At 41.3% G+C, this 18,255-nt stretch overlaps 1 pseudogene; it reads left to right on the top strand.

Annotated features, from left to right (window-relative positions):
• Positions 1-16,736: 16,736 nt before the first annotated feature.
• On the top strand, positions 16,737-17,679 carry LOC109679436 (olfactory receptor 52R1-like; annotated as a pseudogene).
• Positions 17,680-18,255: the final 576 nt, after the last annotated feature.

The following is an 18,255-nucleotide window of genomic DNA, read 5'->3' as shown; positions in this document are numbered from 1 at the left end:
AAATATAGAAAATGTTGCTATCCTTCTAATGACAGAAATTTTAGATCTTTCAGAAATTAAAATGTTATGAGTGCAACTGCCATAAACAATCTTAGATGCTTTCAGTGGATATAGAAAAAATTTCTGCAGCGTAGGCAACTAAAAGTGGAACATCTTGGTTAAAAGGAGTATAATTTTATTAGAAATTAGAATTTCTGATATGACTGTAATCAATGTGTCAGTGAGCCAGTTACCTCATAACTTAGCCAATACTTAGTGCCGTGAATGTATTTAATTTCAGACATTTTAATGAGTACATATTCACATCTCATTGTGGTTAAAGTTTTAATTTCCTCATGAATATTAGTGTTGTGTACAGTTTCCTTATGCACTTATTTTTCCATTCTCTTTCTATAAATTGATGTGGTGCTTTCTTTGTCAGATAGATGCATTGTGAACATTCTTCCTTTCTGTGGCATGCATTTCCACTTTTATAATGCTGTCTTTTGAAGTAGATATTATTTTATTTTCATTCATTTCAATTGTTGAGGTTTTTCCCTCTTTGGCTAATGCTTTTACTTGTAATTCTTAAAACAAGATACTTTTATATATTCTACCATACCTTGGCTTTCTCCAAGTATATAATAAACATTATAAATTTCATTTTAGAAGCGTTATAGCTTTAATGTCAGTGTTGTTGGTTTTTTCCACTTTTTAGGTAGATGATGAATATATCAAATAAAGGCTCTTTTTAATGTTTAGTTAGAAGTTGAGGTTCATTTTGGTACTTTTCATATAATATTTTTCATACAGATAGCCAATTCTCTTAGAAAAAGGCATTTTCTGTAACTGAATTACATTGATTCCTCTATTGATAATCATGCAATTATATGTTTGTATGTCTTTCTATTTTCTTTGCATTGTTTGCAAATAATGGATTGATTTACCTTGCTAAATGCAAGGTCAACTAAAGGGGATATGGGACACTGGAAAAAAGTTTTGAAGGATCTCTCTCTAGATAAACAATTCCATTCAAACTGTATTTAAAGTCCTCTAGCCCAGGCGAGATACAGTTTCTGTACAGATTTATAGGTGAAGATTTAGAAATGGTATGTCGAAATTTATTTGTGGTCATATTATGCTAGGACTGCTATAACAAACTAGTACACACTGAGTGGCTTCAATAATATAATTTCTTTGTTCCATAGTTCTCGAAGCCTACAGTTCAAGGTCAAGGTGTCTGCAGGTTGCTTCCTTTTCTTGGCTCAAAGTAAGAATCTCATCCATGTTTGTCTAACATTTTCTAGTGGTTTGAAGGATAACTTGGATTTCAATGCATTTAAATGCATCCACATGATGCCTTCTTGTCCACAGAGTTTTACCACTGTATATCTGTGTCTAAAATCTTCATTTATATAAGCATTTCAGTTAGACCTGACTATTAATTCACTATATTCCAAAATAATCTACTCTAATTTCATCTGCAATGATGTTATTTCAAAATAAGGTCATATTCTGATTGATTAGGGATTAGGGTTTTAACATTTTGGAAGGACACAATTCACTAATAAAAAGTCTTCAATAGGGCACATAAATTTTCTTGGCTTCTGTTAGCAATACCTCAACAGTGTCAACAAGATTCTACCTGAAATTAGAAGAAGGTAGAACATATGTAAGTATTTCTCCTCTAGCTAGATTTGATTTAATTGAAATTAGTAAAAAGAGAGAGAAATGGTAGAGAGAAAATTCTGTCAGCTTCAGGCATAAGTGAGTGAGAAGAAATGAGGCAGACAGAAGCAATCCTATGAATAATTCCAAAGGTCAATAAGGAGGAGGTTTAAATTTCCACATCATGCATGGACATTTTTGCTCCTTAGGAAATGATGGCAGGAACAAAATTTCCTTCCCATCGATTAGGGAACAGAACAATACACTTAGCCAGAGACTCAGTAGATTGTTATTGTGACTATTACTTTCTAACAGTATCTTTGCACAGTTAAAGAGAGAGAAATGTAAAAAATATGTTGGAGTATTTGGAATGTGTAGTTAGGGCTGGTCACTATGAATTTGTACCAGAAACAATCGGATCATTTATGTTATTGTTTCTAGCAGTTACTCAGTGATACAGAAGTTGCAGGAGACAGGATGCTTTGAATGGTAACTGATAGAAAAATAGTTGAGTTATTCACTTGTGTGTGGCAGAATGATTGATGTCAAGGATGATATTTTATACAAAGAAATTTGGGACAAAGGAGTGTTCAAGGATATATATTATCCATCAGTATATATTTTATATGTTATAGATAAATTCAGCTATGATATATTGTTAAAAAAAAACTTTTGTAAATGCCACATTGTACCCAGTACAATAATATGATAATAAAAAATAAAACATACCAAGAAAAGAATCTATAATATATGTTGTATATTACATATGCAAATATTTGTGTATACATAAGGATTGGGTGACATGGAAGAACACTGGATGAGTAAATGATCTAGAAAGGTAGGATGTTGTAAAGAACAGGATGCTCAGAAATTCACAGATTTAGTGTATCTGAGCTGTGAGAAGGTCAAGGCCATTTTGAGACATAATTACCTCAGGTACTGTGGATATAAAGGTCAGTGGAAGTGAGGATATAAGAACTGTGAAACTATGGATGTAGTGAAGCTTTTTGCATAAATATATTGAACACTCAGACTGTCAAGTGAATATCCTCAACAAAAATTTCTTCCCCAAACTTCTTTGTAAACACCTATTGCTGCCCACTTTTCTAAGACCACAGTCACAGATTAGCGTGGCTATGTGTCTGGCCTTTTAACACTGCCCAGACACTTTTGTACACATAGTAGAGGCTGAGCTTCAGGAACTGAGAGCCAGGTTCCTAAATTCTTAATGGACTCTAAAAAGTTGCCAACTTTCAAAGTTATGAATGATGAGGCAGCCATAGAGTGTCAATTAGGAAAAAAATTGACCTTTCTGCTATACTCCTTATAGCAAACCATCCCTGACTGAATGTGAAAAGCACAGTGCTTGATTTTTTAAATTAATTTCTTTAAGATCCTGAGTGACATGTCCTCCTATAGTTTTAGTGACGGTGGAAGTCAGAATGATGAAACACAATTACTATCTCTGATGTCATTTTCTGTTTGAGGATAAATTTCCTCTAAAATATTTTTTTTAAAAAGGACTTGGACTTCTTCTTTTATTAAACTTGCCCTTAATATGCCAAGGTTTAACAAAGCAACAGAAAAAAGGTAAAGAATTTATAATTTGAGATAAAATCAAAATGCCAATGTGCACTTACAGCATGATACAGAACATAATACAACTTGGAATATCTCATGTAACACACACTATCTAAAAAATAATATCCCTGATTTTATGATGCTTATATCCAGAAGTAAATCTTGCTTTTTTAGGTATTATCACAGTCTATCAAAAACACATTGATAACCTTGGAGATTTTTTGTGCAATTTTTTCCTAAAGATATATTATGTTTATTTTATATTTTGTGTGGTATATCTTCTGAAGTCTGCTTCACTCCACTCTGAGAGCTAATCTTGTATTATCACCATCTTTTTACATCTCATCAAAGATCAAATTTTCAAAATGTTGCATGTGCAGTAAGAAGTAAGTAAGAGAAAACCAGCAGGGTCCTATGTAGGGACAAAGAAAATAAGAAATTGAGAGAGAGAGAGAGAGAGAGAAGAGAGACAGAGTGCTCTGTATAGGATTTAAATGTTCAGGTGGGGTGAAGAGGGCCTTACAGCCTCACACATTTTCAGAAATAACTAAGTCAGGAACTCGATCAGAAGTTCTTTTCTTCTCTAAATTATGATCACCCACTCAGAAGTGTGGGGCCTTGGATACAAGCTACCTCAGTACACAATGAAACACCAATAGGTTGTCGGCACCTGCATCAAGTCCACACCCCTTATATGTAGTTAAATACAAGCATTCACAAAGTATGTATGAGTCTCTTATACACATATTTAATGATACACTTTGCAAATACACAATTTACCATATATATATATACATATATATGTATATATATAACAGTACACTTCAGCATTGCAAAAATATGGCTTCTGTTATAAATATGTATACTCTATGTAAGTCAGAATTTCCTTCTCTGAATAAACGACTGGAGCTAAACTTGTGTATACTCTAACAAATAATGTACAGAAGATATCACATATTTAAGTCTCAACCATGTATTCTTGAACATAGATTCAAATCTCCCACTTTGCATTCGTGTATACTGAGAAGAGAGGAAAGCTAAGAGCTAATACTTCTTGCTTCAGTACCCAGTCTCAGAGAAAGCCAATGTATGAGACAACCAGAATTAGGAGGAGGTAGAAAAACAATGCTTTGGGGAATGGACAGGACAGGCATAGTCCTTCAAATAGGCTCTGATCTGAGGTTTCTGCCAATGGCCAAATCCCATGGGCTTGACAGAACTGCTTGTGTTCATACTTGGCCGAGTCAATAAAAGAGACACAGTTATTCCCTGTGCCTCAGGTACCTCTATCCTTTCCAGAGAGCAGTGAAACTCAGAGAATCTCCAAAAACCAGGATTATGCAGAAAGTCCTGACTCCCCAGGAGCTTTAGGTCCACAGATTTATCAGCACTGAATTCACTCTATATTGTGAAGAAAAAATCAGGGAACCTCCAGAGAGAACTAGACAGGTAGGCAGGCTGCCTCCCTATACAACATTACCAAGTAGGTTGCATCTATACACCACTTTCGCTACATTTCAGTTTCCAACACATTAAACTGATTAAACATAGTCTAAATTTCCATGAAGCTATTCTTTAGCAAAAATTCAGCCTTTCTTTTTAAAACATTTTCCCCTTCAATGCCGTCACTGCTGATGGACAATTATTTTCTCATAGTAGGTGGAGATCCTACATAGGCAGTGGGCACCATCACTCATTCAAAAATCCTTAGCACAAGTCTAGCTGAACTGTACTTGCTTTGAAAACGTAGCTTGTAACAATATTTCCTGAAGTGAAAGTGACATAGTGTTTTTATAAGCTGGTTTTTATTTTGAGAGAAAAATATTGAATCAGAAGTTCAATATTTGATTGCCCTGGTTCTAATGTTTGGAGATTATTACTTAATTTCAACTTTCTGTGTGCACAATGTTCACATGAGTTCTAGCCTACAAAAAAATTTAAAGAACATATTTATAACAGGTTATAAAAGGAAGGCATGTGGGGCAAAAAAAAGTAAGTTGTATTTTTTCAGTTTTCTGCCCTGTAGAGCATACACATATTTATGGTTAAAGAAATGGTACCCTGACAAGGTGTTTCTATATTGAAAACCTTCCATGCTTACAAAAATTGATAAAGGCTGGTCAAATTCCAATCCATGCCACATGACATATAGTCCAAAATCTGTGTTCAGTTCATAAGTTACTGAATGAAAAGATACAAGAATTTCTGACAATAAAGCCACTGGATTCCCAGTAACATCAGCACAAAGTTTAGAAGAGAAAAAAAGGCACATGACAAGTGCCCCAACTCCCACTGAAGACTTGGGTTCCAGATCCTCTTTGTTCCTTCACTGTCCAATAAAGACAACAAATCTAAGAGTAAAGATTGAGAGCCAACAAAATGAATGAGGATGATGGAACAGTATCTCTTCACAGGGTACCAGCAGAACATGGACATGAATGGAGGATAAGAAAGGAAATGGATTTTGGAAGGGGATTCACAATGTTGATAGGTGAAAGATGAGTAGAAAGGGAAATACCCACAAAAAATATGTAGAAAAGTTGAGTCCTCAATTAAGCACACAGACAGAAGTCAACACAGACGTCATCCTAGAGAAAGCAACACATCCCAAAAGAAGTAGGAACCCAAGCTGGAACCTCATTCAGAGACATTAGTCTAGTAAAGTAGCAAGGATCCTGGTTTCCAATGCAGATCTTTCACTAATCCAATGAATACCTTTTCAATTTTTTTTCATATGTGCTTTGCCACTATAGGGCAACAATCTCTGTTTGATCTAACCAGGGTCAGAGTCCTAATCACTCACTATCCAGCAAAAGCAGCAGTGTATGCTACCAGGATGCTGGGACAAGAAATTGTGCATTCTAGCATAGATTTAGTCTGTACTGATGGGCAAATAATTTACTGACTCTGAACTCTATTTTCTTATTGTAAGATGGGAATGCAGAGAATTTGTGTAAGTTAGAAAAATATGTATTTAATATCCTCTAGTGTCATGTCTTAAAAATAATAACACACTCATCCACAGTTAATAACAGATTATTATACACATTGAGCTCTAACAGCACCTGGTACAGGGATGAAGAGGGCCTAAGGATGCTCTCCAAAGCCATCTTAATCCATGGTGAAAGTGCCCACAAGGAAGGAGTGACATATTGAAGTCAAGAGGCAGGTAAGGATTAAAACTCTGGTTCTCAGAAAATATATTATTTGGGGAGATCAGATTTGGAAAAAGGAGGCAAAGCAGAAGTTCTAGGCCCCAGGCAACAAGACAGTCAATTTTCAATGTGCACTTGTTAGGAGTGATTGTTTTGAGCAAACCTATGGCTGTTAAGTATGTTAGGTTATTTAAGTTTCCGATGTGTAGAACACTTCTAAAGTCTGAGCCTTTTCTCTAATAAAACTATAAATCTAGGGAAAATTTTTAAAAAGAAGGCACATTTGAGACCTTTATGAAAGCCTTTTTTAAGAACCACTCATTGTAATAAAATGAAAAATATATTAGTTTGTAGTGCAATTTTTTAAGGGGTATTGGAAAGGATACTCTGCTTACCTTACAATTTCTGCTATGAAACATGTAAAAACTAAGTCTTTCAAAACAAGGAAAAGACAACTGACATTAAGTAGTGACATGGTGCCAGATACAAACCAAGTCACCTCTGTTTTATTAATTCAGATTGGGTTGCAGCCCTTGGAGGAATCAAACAATAAAAGTCAAAACTTCCAAGGCAAGTACAGACTGAGGGTGGAGCTCACAGAGTACTCAATGGTAGCAGGGCAACATTCACTATAAAAAGGGACATAACTTTTATAAGTATGAATCAAAGTCAGTCTCATAAGGCTCTATCAGTGTCGGAGACAAGGCTCCCTTTGTGAGCCATTCTGTCTTGACCTTGCCCACGGTTGTTTGTCCCAACTTCTCCACCTCCAGCACAAGATGGCGCCGTCCCTGCTTCTCTTCCGGGAGTTTACCTTGCCGCCGGCGCAAACGTGCACCCTATCAGAAGTCCTATAGCAGAACCAGCCAACGAGCCTGCACCTCGTCGTACCCCTCACTCCCTCAGCACATAAATACCCCTGTGTGAACAATAAAATTTTGCAGCTTGATCAGAACTCCTGTCTTGCTGTCATCCTTCGTGTCTCTTGTCCCTTCATTCTTCCCCTTCTAGGTTCGCTACCCACGCTGATGTGTCCTGCAGGACGGGACATCTGGCGCCCAACGTGGCTGTAGCTATTCCTGTGATTGCAGGGAGAACACCGTCCTCCGGAAAGGCTTGGCGCCAAGCAGAGTTCACGATCGCCTCGGCTAACGCAACCGAGAGACAGATCCAGGAGGAGAGTGAGGATGGCGAACGGTGAGTGACCCACCATGGGACAAGCAGTGTCGTCACATGATTTGTTTCTTTCAGGCCTCAAGGAGGCCCTCAAGACATGAGGGGCGCGTGTTAGGAAAAAAGATTTGAGGTCATTTTTTTGTTACATAGGAGATTTATGTCCTTGGTTTCCTCTCAAAGGAACCATTGATGGTAAGAGATGGCTCCGGGTCGGAGACTGTTTAAAAGACTATTATGAATCTTTTGGCCCCGAAAAAGTCCCTGTGACCGCCTTTTCTTATTGGAACTTGATTAATGAAATACTCAAAAGTGCTCCCTTTGATAATGGTACCTTAAGACTTGTTAAAATCGGGCAAAATGCTATGCAGACGGCTTCCTGCCCTCCTTCCAGGTGTCCTTCCGTTTCTATTGATATAGATTCTTCACAATCTAACTCAAAATCTGATAACCCTGCCCCACCCCAGGACCCAAAGGATAAAGAAATTACCCACCTCTACCCAGTCCTAAACCCTGAAGATGCCTTAACTCCTGAAGAACAGGCTACCCTTGAGGAAACAGCTGCCCGTTACCGTTCAGAGCAAGACCCGTCCTTGACGGACCCCCCTTTATACACTCCTCCTGCCTTTTGTGCTCCGGCCCTGCAAGGGCCTACTGCCCCTCCAGACATTTTCTCTCCGCTTCCCTTACCTAACTTAGCCCCCTTACGCGAGTCCCTCCAACACAGACGAGAGCAAATTAAACTTTTAAAAGAATTAAGGTCTCTTGACCTTGGACTTCGCTCATTAGCTTTAGACACAGAATCTATACGTCCCAGCCCAAAACAGTCTAAAATAAAAGCTAAGCCACAGCATCGGGCTGTTCTCGCCTTTCCGGTCACTCGCAGCCAAACAGAGACAGAGCTTTCCCATACGGAGAATAGGGAAAATGATGATAGGGACTCAGACTCAGACGAGGAGGAACACTACAATGCAGGAGAGGAACAAGAGGAAACAGGACAAAAACAAGGTTCAGAGGATAAGGAGCCCACCTCTAGGCAGGATGAAACCCAAAATGCCTACAAAAAATTAAGTCTACGCTTTCTCGAAAAACTTAAAAAGGCTTGTGCTCAATATGGTCCCACTGCGCCTTATACGTTGGCTTTATTAGAAAATCAAAGCACACAATGGCTTACTCCAAATGATTGGAAATTTCTAGCCCGAGCTACTCTCAGTGCTGGAGATTTCCTGCTATGGAATGCAGATTTTAAAGAGCACTGTCGGGAAACTGCTCAAAAAAATCTGACTAAAACCTCTTCTAAATCCTGGACCTATGCCAAATTAGTGGGTAACGCGCCATATGACACCAACTCTAGACAAGCATGTCTCCCTGCGGGGCTTTTGGCGCAAATTCAAACAGCTGGCTTACATGCTTGGAGACGCCTCCCTCAAAAGGGCTCGGCTACCACCTCCTTGGCAAAAATTCGACAAGGGCCCGATGAGCCTTATAGTGACTTTGTTGCCCGGCTCAATTTAGCTGCAGAGCGCTTACTTGGTCCAAGCGAAAGCGAAAGTGCCTTTGTTAAACATCTTGCCTTTGAAAACGCCAACCCAGCTTGTCAGGATGTTCTTCGACCACATAAGACTAAAGGAGAACTTTCTGACTTTATTAGACTTTGTGCTGGGGTAGGTACGGCCCATGCCATGGGCCTAGCCATAGGTGCTGCCTTTACCAAGGCTCTCCATAACCCTGGCTCACGGACTTGCTTTAATTGTAATCAGCCTGGCCATTTTGCACGTAAATGCCCAAAGGCAATAACCCCCCAGATCGGGGCTCAAACCGAAGCTAAACCACCCTCCACTCCTCTGCCCTCGTTGCGGCAAGGGCCATCACTGGGCTAATGAATGCAGGTCTAAGACTAATGCTCTTGGACAGCCTATTTTTCCCTGCTTGTCGGAAAACTCCTCACGGGGCCAGCCCCTGCCCCAATATCCCCCAGGACAAACCCAGGGGCAATAAGGTTTGTCCCTTCCCAAGCCCCCAACCTTCCTCAAAACCCTTCTCCACTATCTCTTCCCTTCAAAGAGCCACCCCAGGCAGTGCAGGATTGGACCTCTGTGCCACCACTGATACAATATTAGATTCAATGCAGGGACCCCAGATAATACCCACTGGAGTTGTGGGTCCCCCTCCATCTCACATGTGTGCTCTTATTCTTGGAAGAGCCTCCACCACCTTACAGGGTGTACAAGTCTTCCCTGGCATTGTTGATAATGATTTTACTGGAGAGATACAAATATTAGCCACAGCTATTAATGGGGTTGCAGCCATTCCAGCAGGAACAAGGCTCACACAATTACTTCTCCTCCCCCTACACTCAGGAGGCACCTCCACTGCCCAGAGCCTACCATGGGGGACTGCCTCCTTGGGGTCCTCTGATATCTACTGGGTACAACCCATCTCTCAGGAAAGGCCCTCCCTTACCCTAGTTATTGAAGGAAAAGAGTTTCAAGGAGTTTTAGATACCGGGGCCTACGCCACCATTATATCCCAACAACATTGGCCCCCGGGCTGGCCCCTCACCCCATCCTTAACTGACCTCAAAGGAATAGGACAATCAAAAAACCCCCTAGTCAGTTCTAAGGTTCTTCACTGGTCTGATAGGGAAGGCAACAAAGGAACTGTCACTCCCTTTGTTATCCCTGGTCTCCCAGTTAACTTATGGGGCCGAGATATCCTAAGCCAGATGGAAGTTATTTTGGCCAGCCCTAACTCCATAGTTACCCATCAAATGCTCCGTATGGACTTTGTCCCAGGCACGGGCCTTGGTAAACAGAGACAAGGAATAACTAAACCCATACTAGCCACACAAAAAACCAATACACAGGGCCTTGGGTATTTGGATTTTTAGTGTCAGCCCCTGACCCTCCTGTACCCATGCAGATAAAATTATTTGGGAAACTCAAATTCCTGTGTGGGTGGATCAGTGGCCCCTTACCCAAGAAAAATTAAAGGCTGCTTCCATGTTAGTACAGGAACAGCTAGCAGCCGACCATGTAGAGCCCTCAACCTCACCATGGAATACTCCTATTTTTGTTATCAAAAAAAAATCAGGCAAATGGCGCCTTTTACAAGATTTGCGCGCCATCAATAGAGTCATGCGCCCCATGGGAGCACTACAGCCAGGTATTCCTACACCAGTAGCTATCCCCAAAGACTATTATAAAATGGTTATTGACTTAAAAGATTGCTTTTTCACCATCCCTTTACATCCTGAGGATAGACCCTATTTTGCCTTTAGTCTCCCTCGCATCAATTTTCAGGGTCCTATGCAGAGATTTCAATGGAAGGTACTTCCCCAAGGTATGGCCAACAGCCCTAGTCTTTGTCAAAAATATGTCGCACAGGCAGTTGACCCTGTGAGAAAATGATGGCCACAAATTTACATCTTACATTACATGGATGATTTGTTGATTGCCGCACCTGATACTCATAATCTTAATGGTTGCTACCTGGATCTCTATAAAGCCCTCACTACCTTGGGATTACAAATAGCACCTGATAAGGTTCAAACACAAGACCCTTATACCTATTTGGGCCTTCAACTCCAAGGCAACCAAATCCAAACTCCCAAGATACAATTACGTGTAGATCATCTTCACACCCTTAATGATTTTCAAAAATTAATGGGAGACATTCAATGGCTAAGACCGTATTTAAAATTACCCACTTGTGTACTCTTACCCCTTAATGATATTTTAAAAGGTGACTCCCACCCCACCTCCCCTCGAAAACTCACCCCCGAGGCTCAACAGGCATTAAACCAAGTCACAAAAGCCATTACCCAACAGTTTGTTACACAAATTTCTTATAACCTCCCCCTGATCCTGGTCATTCTACATACTCCCCACACACCTACAGGAATTTTTTGGCAAAGGGATCCACATTTTAAAAACAAAGGTTGCCCCTTGTTCTGGGTCCATTTACCCACCACATCCTCCAAGGTTATTACTGTTTATCCTGCTCAGGTAGCTTCTGTTATTCTCAAAGGTCGTTTACTCTCTCGACAACACTTTGGCAAGGACCCTGATAAAATCTTAATCCCGTACACTAAAGACCAAACCCAATTTTTATTACAGACAGAAGATGAATGGAGCGTTGCTCTATCAGGGTTTTTAGGAACAATTGATAATCACCTCCCAAGTGACCCCCTTTTACATTTTGCCCAATTACATCCCTTTATTTTTCCCAAAATTACTCAAAAGGCTCCCATTCCTCAAGCCCTCACTGTTTTCACAGATGGCTCCAGTAATGGTTGTGCGGTCTTTGTTGTCGGTAATCAACCTACTACCTTTGAGACTGCCTATCAGTCAGCACAGCTTGTGGAACTGTTTGCCATAGCACAAGTTTTTATAACCTTTCTCGATAAACCTGTTAATATTTATACAGACAGTGCCTACATTGCTCATTCTGTGCCCCTGCTGGAGATTTCACCCGCCATTAAGGCCTCTTCCAATGTGGCCTTTCTGTTTCATCAGCTTCAACAGCTAATCCAGACCAGATGCCACCCATTTTTCTTAGGCCATATCCGAGCACACTCTGACCTTCCCGGTCCCCTTACACAGGGAAACACCCAAGCTGATGCAGCTACGCGCTCTATCTTTCCAATCTTTGCCGGCTCCATCCAAAGAGCCACCGAGTTACACACTCTTCACCATCTAAATTCCCAAAGCCTTCGATTGTTTTGTAAAATTACCAGACAACAGGCACGAGAGATAGTTAAGGCATGCCCTGCCTGCACTGTCTCCCTTCCCATTCAACATTTGGGAGTCAATCCCCGAGGATTACTACCCAACCAGGTGTGGCAAATGGATGTTACTCATTTTCCTGAATTCGGAAAAACCAAATATATACATGTTACTATAGATACCTTCAGTGGCTTTATTTTTGCATCTCCACACTCTGGGGAAGCTACCAAAGATGCCCTTTCTCATCTTGTTTCAGCCTTCACCGTTATGGGTAAACCTACACACATTAAGACAGATAATGGCCCTGCATATACTAGTTCTAAGTTTAAACAGTTCTGTTCTACTCTACAAATTTCCCATACTACTGGGATTCCTTATAATCCCCAGGGTCAGGGCATCGTAGAACGTGCCCACCTCACTCTGAAAACTTGGCTGACCCGTCTTAAAGCCTCTACCCTTGCCTTTACCACTCCCAGAGATCGCCTAAACCATACATTATTTACCCTCAACTTTCTCACCCTAGACAGCGACGGCCACTCGGCTGCGGACAGACACTGGCACCCCTCGTCTAACACTGTCCGCCCACCCGTCATGTGGCGCGATCCTCTTACGTATAAATGGAAAGGCCCAGATCCTGTCCTCATTTGGGGCCGAGGCTCAGCTTGTGTTTTGGATCAAGAACAGGCTGCCCCTAGATGGTTACCAGAACGCCTAATAAAACAGGTTAATGACTTAACAAAACCCAGGGAGAAAGACCCTCTCCCTGAGGACGCATTATCTTCTCTTACAGATGCTGTTCACATGCTGGATGAAGATTCTACTTGCGACACTCCTGCTAAACAGGTTTGCTGATGGAGGATTTCGGGACCCTGGCTTAGCTGCTCAAGAGCTTTTTGGTGCCCCCTGTGAATGCAGGGGAGGACACTTGTCCACAGCCCCCACCAGCTATGCCCTGACCGTGGATTGCATAACTAAGGTGGCTTATCAGCGTACAGAGCAAAACTCATACACTGGGGGATTTTGGCAGCCTTCTTGGGTCTGTGTTAATAAACCAAAAGTCTCCACCGCTTCAAAAGAAATTAAAAATTGTTCAGCTACCTGTCACCACACTTCGGCAGTGCATAGCTCTTGCTATGCCCAAGCCTCTCTCTGCCGCGGCAAAAATGGACAACAGTTTTTTGAGGCCATTCTTATTGCTGGCTCTGAACAAGGGGTCATAGGGGGAGGTAGCGCTGACTCTGTCGTGCAGATACCCGGCTTTCTCGGCCAAACCCAATATACCGTTCACCTCTCCGGCAAATTGGCTGGATGTGAGGGCAGCGCTGGCAAACCCTCCTGCTGGCCCCTTAAGGCCCCTACAGGGGTCTCTGACGGTGGAGGACCCACGGATGCTGTCAAACATCTTCAAGTGATTGAGCTTTTAAAACCCCAAATCCCCGAACTCACATATCACCCCTTAATGTTGCCTAAATCTCAGATTCCAGATTTAGATCCCAATACATTAGATATTTTGGGAAGTACCTTCTCCTTGCTTAACACTTCCAACCCCACCCTTGCTAAGGATTGCTGGCTTTGCATGACCACAGGAGCAGTAATGCCCATGGCAACACCTGTCAACTCCACCATAAATAATCAGGATACCTGCCAATCTGGACTTCCCTTTAAAGTACAGCCTATGGATGCACCTACAGTATGCCTTCAAGGCAGGATGCAAAATAATTCTTATGATATTGACGTTGGAGTTAGTTCTTTTGGAAATTGCTCATCAGTTCTAAATTATTCCTCACCCACCCCAGTTCTTTGTCCCCTCAATGGTACAGTTTTTTTGTGTGGAGGAAACTCAGCTTTCCCCAGGCTTCCAGCAAATTGGACTGGTGGCTGTGTTGTTGCCTTATTACTCCCAGACATTACTGTTATTTCAGGAGATGAACCTTTGCCCATTCCTAGCTTAGACACCTTAATTAAAAGACATAAACAGGCAATACAAGCCTTGCCACTCCTTGCCAGCCTTGGAATAACAGCAGCTATAGGCACAGGTACAGCTGGCTTAGGCACGGCTATACACTCTTACCGTCGCCTATCTCAACAACTTATAAATGATGTACAAACTCTATCTGGAACCATTAAGGATTTACAGGACCAAATAGACTCCCTGGCAGAAGTAGTCCTTCAGAACAGGCGAGGCTTAGACCTGCTAACAGCCAACCAGGGAGGTATCTGCTTGGCCTTAGGGGAAAGATGCTGCTTTTATGCCAATAAATCAGGCATAGTACACACCAAAATTAAACAGCTTCAAGAAGATTTAGAAAAGAGACGAAGGGAGCTATTTGAAAACCCCCTCTGGACTGGACTTAATGGAATTCTACCCTACCTTCTTCCACTATTAGGCCCCTTGCTAGGTCTACTTTTAATTGTGATCATAGGGCCCTGCATTATAAACAGGCTGATACAATTCATTAAAGAACAAATTAACACCTTAGCCTCTAAGCCTATACAGGTCCATTATCATCATCTGGATATGGAAGACCGTGCTCCTGAGACCCTCCTTTCAATAAGAACTCGCTAAATGCTCCATCTGGGTTTCCAAATTTTCTCTCTGCCACCCCCTCTTCTTACATAACATTCTTGACCACTCATCACCCATTGGGCCCTCCTCCACTGGCCCCTCTGCTTGGGGGAGGCAGCACCCAGGGAGAGTGATCATAAAGGCTTTTCTAAACGAGGGTGCAGGTAAGACTGCAGGAGGGTGGATCCTAGGATCCCCAGACCCAAGACCTCTGTATGACATGCCCTGGTGCATGGCGGTTGGCATGCTACTAAAAAATCCGCCTCCTCAAAAAACATGCCGAGGAGATTCTCTTGAGAACTTAGCAAGGACGCTTGCTTACAAAGCAAAATGATCTCCACCCTGAGGAACTGGGCCTCTGTCATCCCCTCTCAATAAGCTGACATATTCTGGTCATGTTTGTATAAGAATAAGGGGGAAATGTCGGAGACAAGGCTCCCTTTGTGAGCCATTCTGTCTTGACCTTGCCCACGGTTGTTTGTCCCAACTTCTCCACCTCCAGCACAAGATGGCGCCGTCCCTGCTTCTCTTCCGGGAGTTTACCTTGCCGCCGGCGCAAACGTGCACCCTATCAGAAGTCCTATAGCAGAACCAGCCAACCAGCCTGCACCTCGTCATACCCCTCACTCCCTCAGCACATAAATACCCCTGTGTGAACAATAAAATTTTGCAGCTTGATCAGAACTCCTGTCTTGCTGTCATCCTTCGTGTCTCTTGTCCCTTCATTCTTCCCCTTCTAGGTTCGCTACCCACGCTGATGTGTCCTGCAGGACGGGACATATCAGGACATTTTAGGCTATTATTAATCAGTTAATGAGTCTGTTATTAGTGAATAATGGCAATTGTTTGTTAATTACTTTAGAAAACATTTATTGAACTCCCACTCTGCACCAAGTACAGAGATGATATGAAGAGTGTAGGGATCAAGGCTGACTTTATGTAAAATTTATCATGTATGACAGCCATGGGCAGGTAGGGAGTAAGACCAAATCAAGCTTGAAACCTGTTTTTATAGATAATGTTTTATTGGAATATACTATATACATGTGTTTAGGTATTGACTATGGGTGCTCCTGCACCACAAAGTTTAAACTGATTCATTGTGAAAGAGAAGTCGACACAACCAAAAATATGTATGATAAGAATTTTTCTATTTGGGATTTTTATGAGGGTCATTCTATGTATCCCAGACTAGCCTCAAACACTCAGTCCTCATATCTTAGCCTCTTATGCACCACCATGTCCAGTATGATATGTCATTTTTTACTGTAAACATTTCCTGACCTCTAATCTAGGAAGATCCATACATTAGATAATATGCTTAATTAAGGCACATGGTTTATCAGTTGTCTACTGGCTGAAAAGCTCATGGTAATTCTCCTAGGGCCAAAGCTAACTAACTCATTTTGAACATCATTACTTAAATTGCTATGGTCTTTTAAGTTATGCTGGCTTCCTACCCTGAAAAATTGTCCTAGTTCTGTAACAGAAGGAAATTGACATGACAATTAACAACTTAATTGTCATTAGTTCAAAAATTCATAAGAAGAATTCTTGTAAAATTATAAGGCACAATAGTTTCTCCACAGAAGGTTCTACTTACAAGAAAACTCATGATTCCTTAATAATAATTACATCTGCACCTAGTATGGCCTAACACTATTTTAAGGACATAAATATGAAAAAATAATCACAACTATTATGTTACAAAATATTATTTCTTGTAAGACCTTAATTACTCCAATGTATTACTAAATCTAATTGTCCTATAACACAGTTATTCAATCCAAAAGAATCCTTAAAAATAGCAACAATGACTTTCATGATTGTTATGATCTGCAGAGAGCAGATCACCTTCACAACAGAGAATTTATTATCCATCCCCTGATGTTTTCTTCAATGAACACCTCTTCACGTTCTGTTTACTTCACCTTGCTTGGAATCCCAGGGCTGGAGAATTCTCAGTTTTGGATTGCCTTTCCATTCTGTGTCATGTATGTCATGGCTATAGTTGGAAACATCACCATCCTGCATATAATCTGAACTGACCACACCCTGCATGACCTCATGTACCTCTTTCTAGCCATGCTGGCCATCACTGACCTGGTCCTGTCCTCTTCCACACAACCTAAAATGTTGGCCATATGCTGGTTTAATGCTCATGAGATTGAATATCATGCCTGCCTCATCCAGCTGTTCTTCATCCATGCCTTTTCTTCTGTGGAGTCTGGAGTTCTCATGGCTATGGCCTTGGACCACTATGTGGCTATCTGCTTCCCACTCAGGCACTCTAGTACACATCTGTACTGATCAAACTATTGACCATATCTGTAGTGATCAAACTAGGGGCAGTTGTGATGATGAGAGGGCTGCTGTGGGTGAGCCCCTTCTGCTTCATGATCTCCAGGATGCCTTTCTGCCCCAACAAGGTCACTCCCCAGTCACACTGTGAACACATGTCAGTGCTTAAGTTAGTGTGTGTGGATACTAGAGTCAATCATGGACATGGGCTCTTTGTGGCCTTCTCTCTGGGTGGCTTTAACATGATTGTCATTGGTGTATCCTATGTGATGATTTTGAGAGCTGTGTTGCAGTTGCCTTCAGGTGAAGCATGCTTTAAAGCTTTTGTACATGTGCTTCTCATATTTGTGTAATCTTGGCTTTATATATCCCACTTCCTTTTACTTTCCTCACTCATCCCTTTGGCCATCATGTGCCCCAAGTGCTACATGTCATGTTTGCAAATGTCTATCTACTGGTACCTCCCAAGCTCAACCCCATCATCTATGGAGTTAGCACCCAACAAATCAGAGACATAGTTATCCAGTGATGTTGTGCAAAAGACCCCTGAGCCAAGGATCATAGCATACCACCACCACTATTGCCCACAGTGCTGAGACATAATGAAGAACATTTGCTATGCCATTGTTTATCATCACAACATTGTTATTCATCTCTGTGCACATCTAGTTCAGAGCCCTGCACTCTCCAGAACAATATGCAGAACACTCTGAGCAGGACAGCTGAAGACTATGACAGGTAATGAAAACTTAGTTGACCTGTATTCATCATCACTAGAAAATATGTATTTTACTTTTTTATTCTTTGAGTAGTTTCAAAGAATAGTTTGCAATAAAAGAGTAGTTGCAAAGTTTGTTACAATATAGCATAGTTGAAATCACCTCCTCCATCATTCTCCTTTATCTAACCCTCCCCCAATTCTTGGAGTTGTTTCAACAGTTCTCATTTTTCTACTTACACACATGGGTACAGAATCTTTCTGACACCCTTTCCTTATATCATCCCCCTTCCCACTGGCATAACCTGCCCCCAGACAGAAACTGTTGTGCCTTCTTGTTCTATGTCTTCAAAAATAATGACATTTTTGTTTGTTTAAGATATTCTT

The sequence above is a fragment of the Castor canadensis genome, chromosome 1 (genome assembly GCF_047511655.1).
Source record: "Castor canadensis chromosome 1, mCasCan1.hap1v2, whole genome shotgun sequence".
Taxonomy (NCBI): domain Eukaryota; kingdom Metazoa; phylum Chordata; class Mammalia; order Rodentia; family Castoridae; genus Castor; species Castor canadensis.
This window is presented reverse-complemented; position numbering and strand designations above follow the sequence as displayed.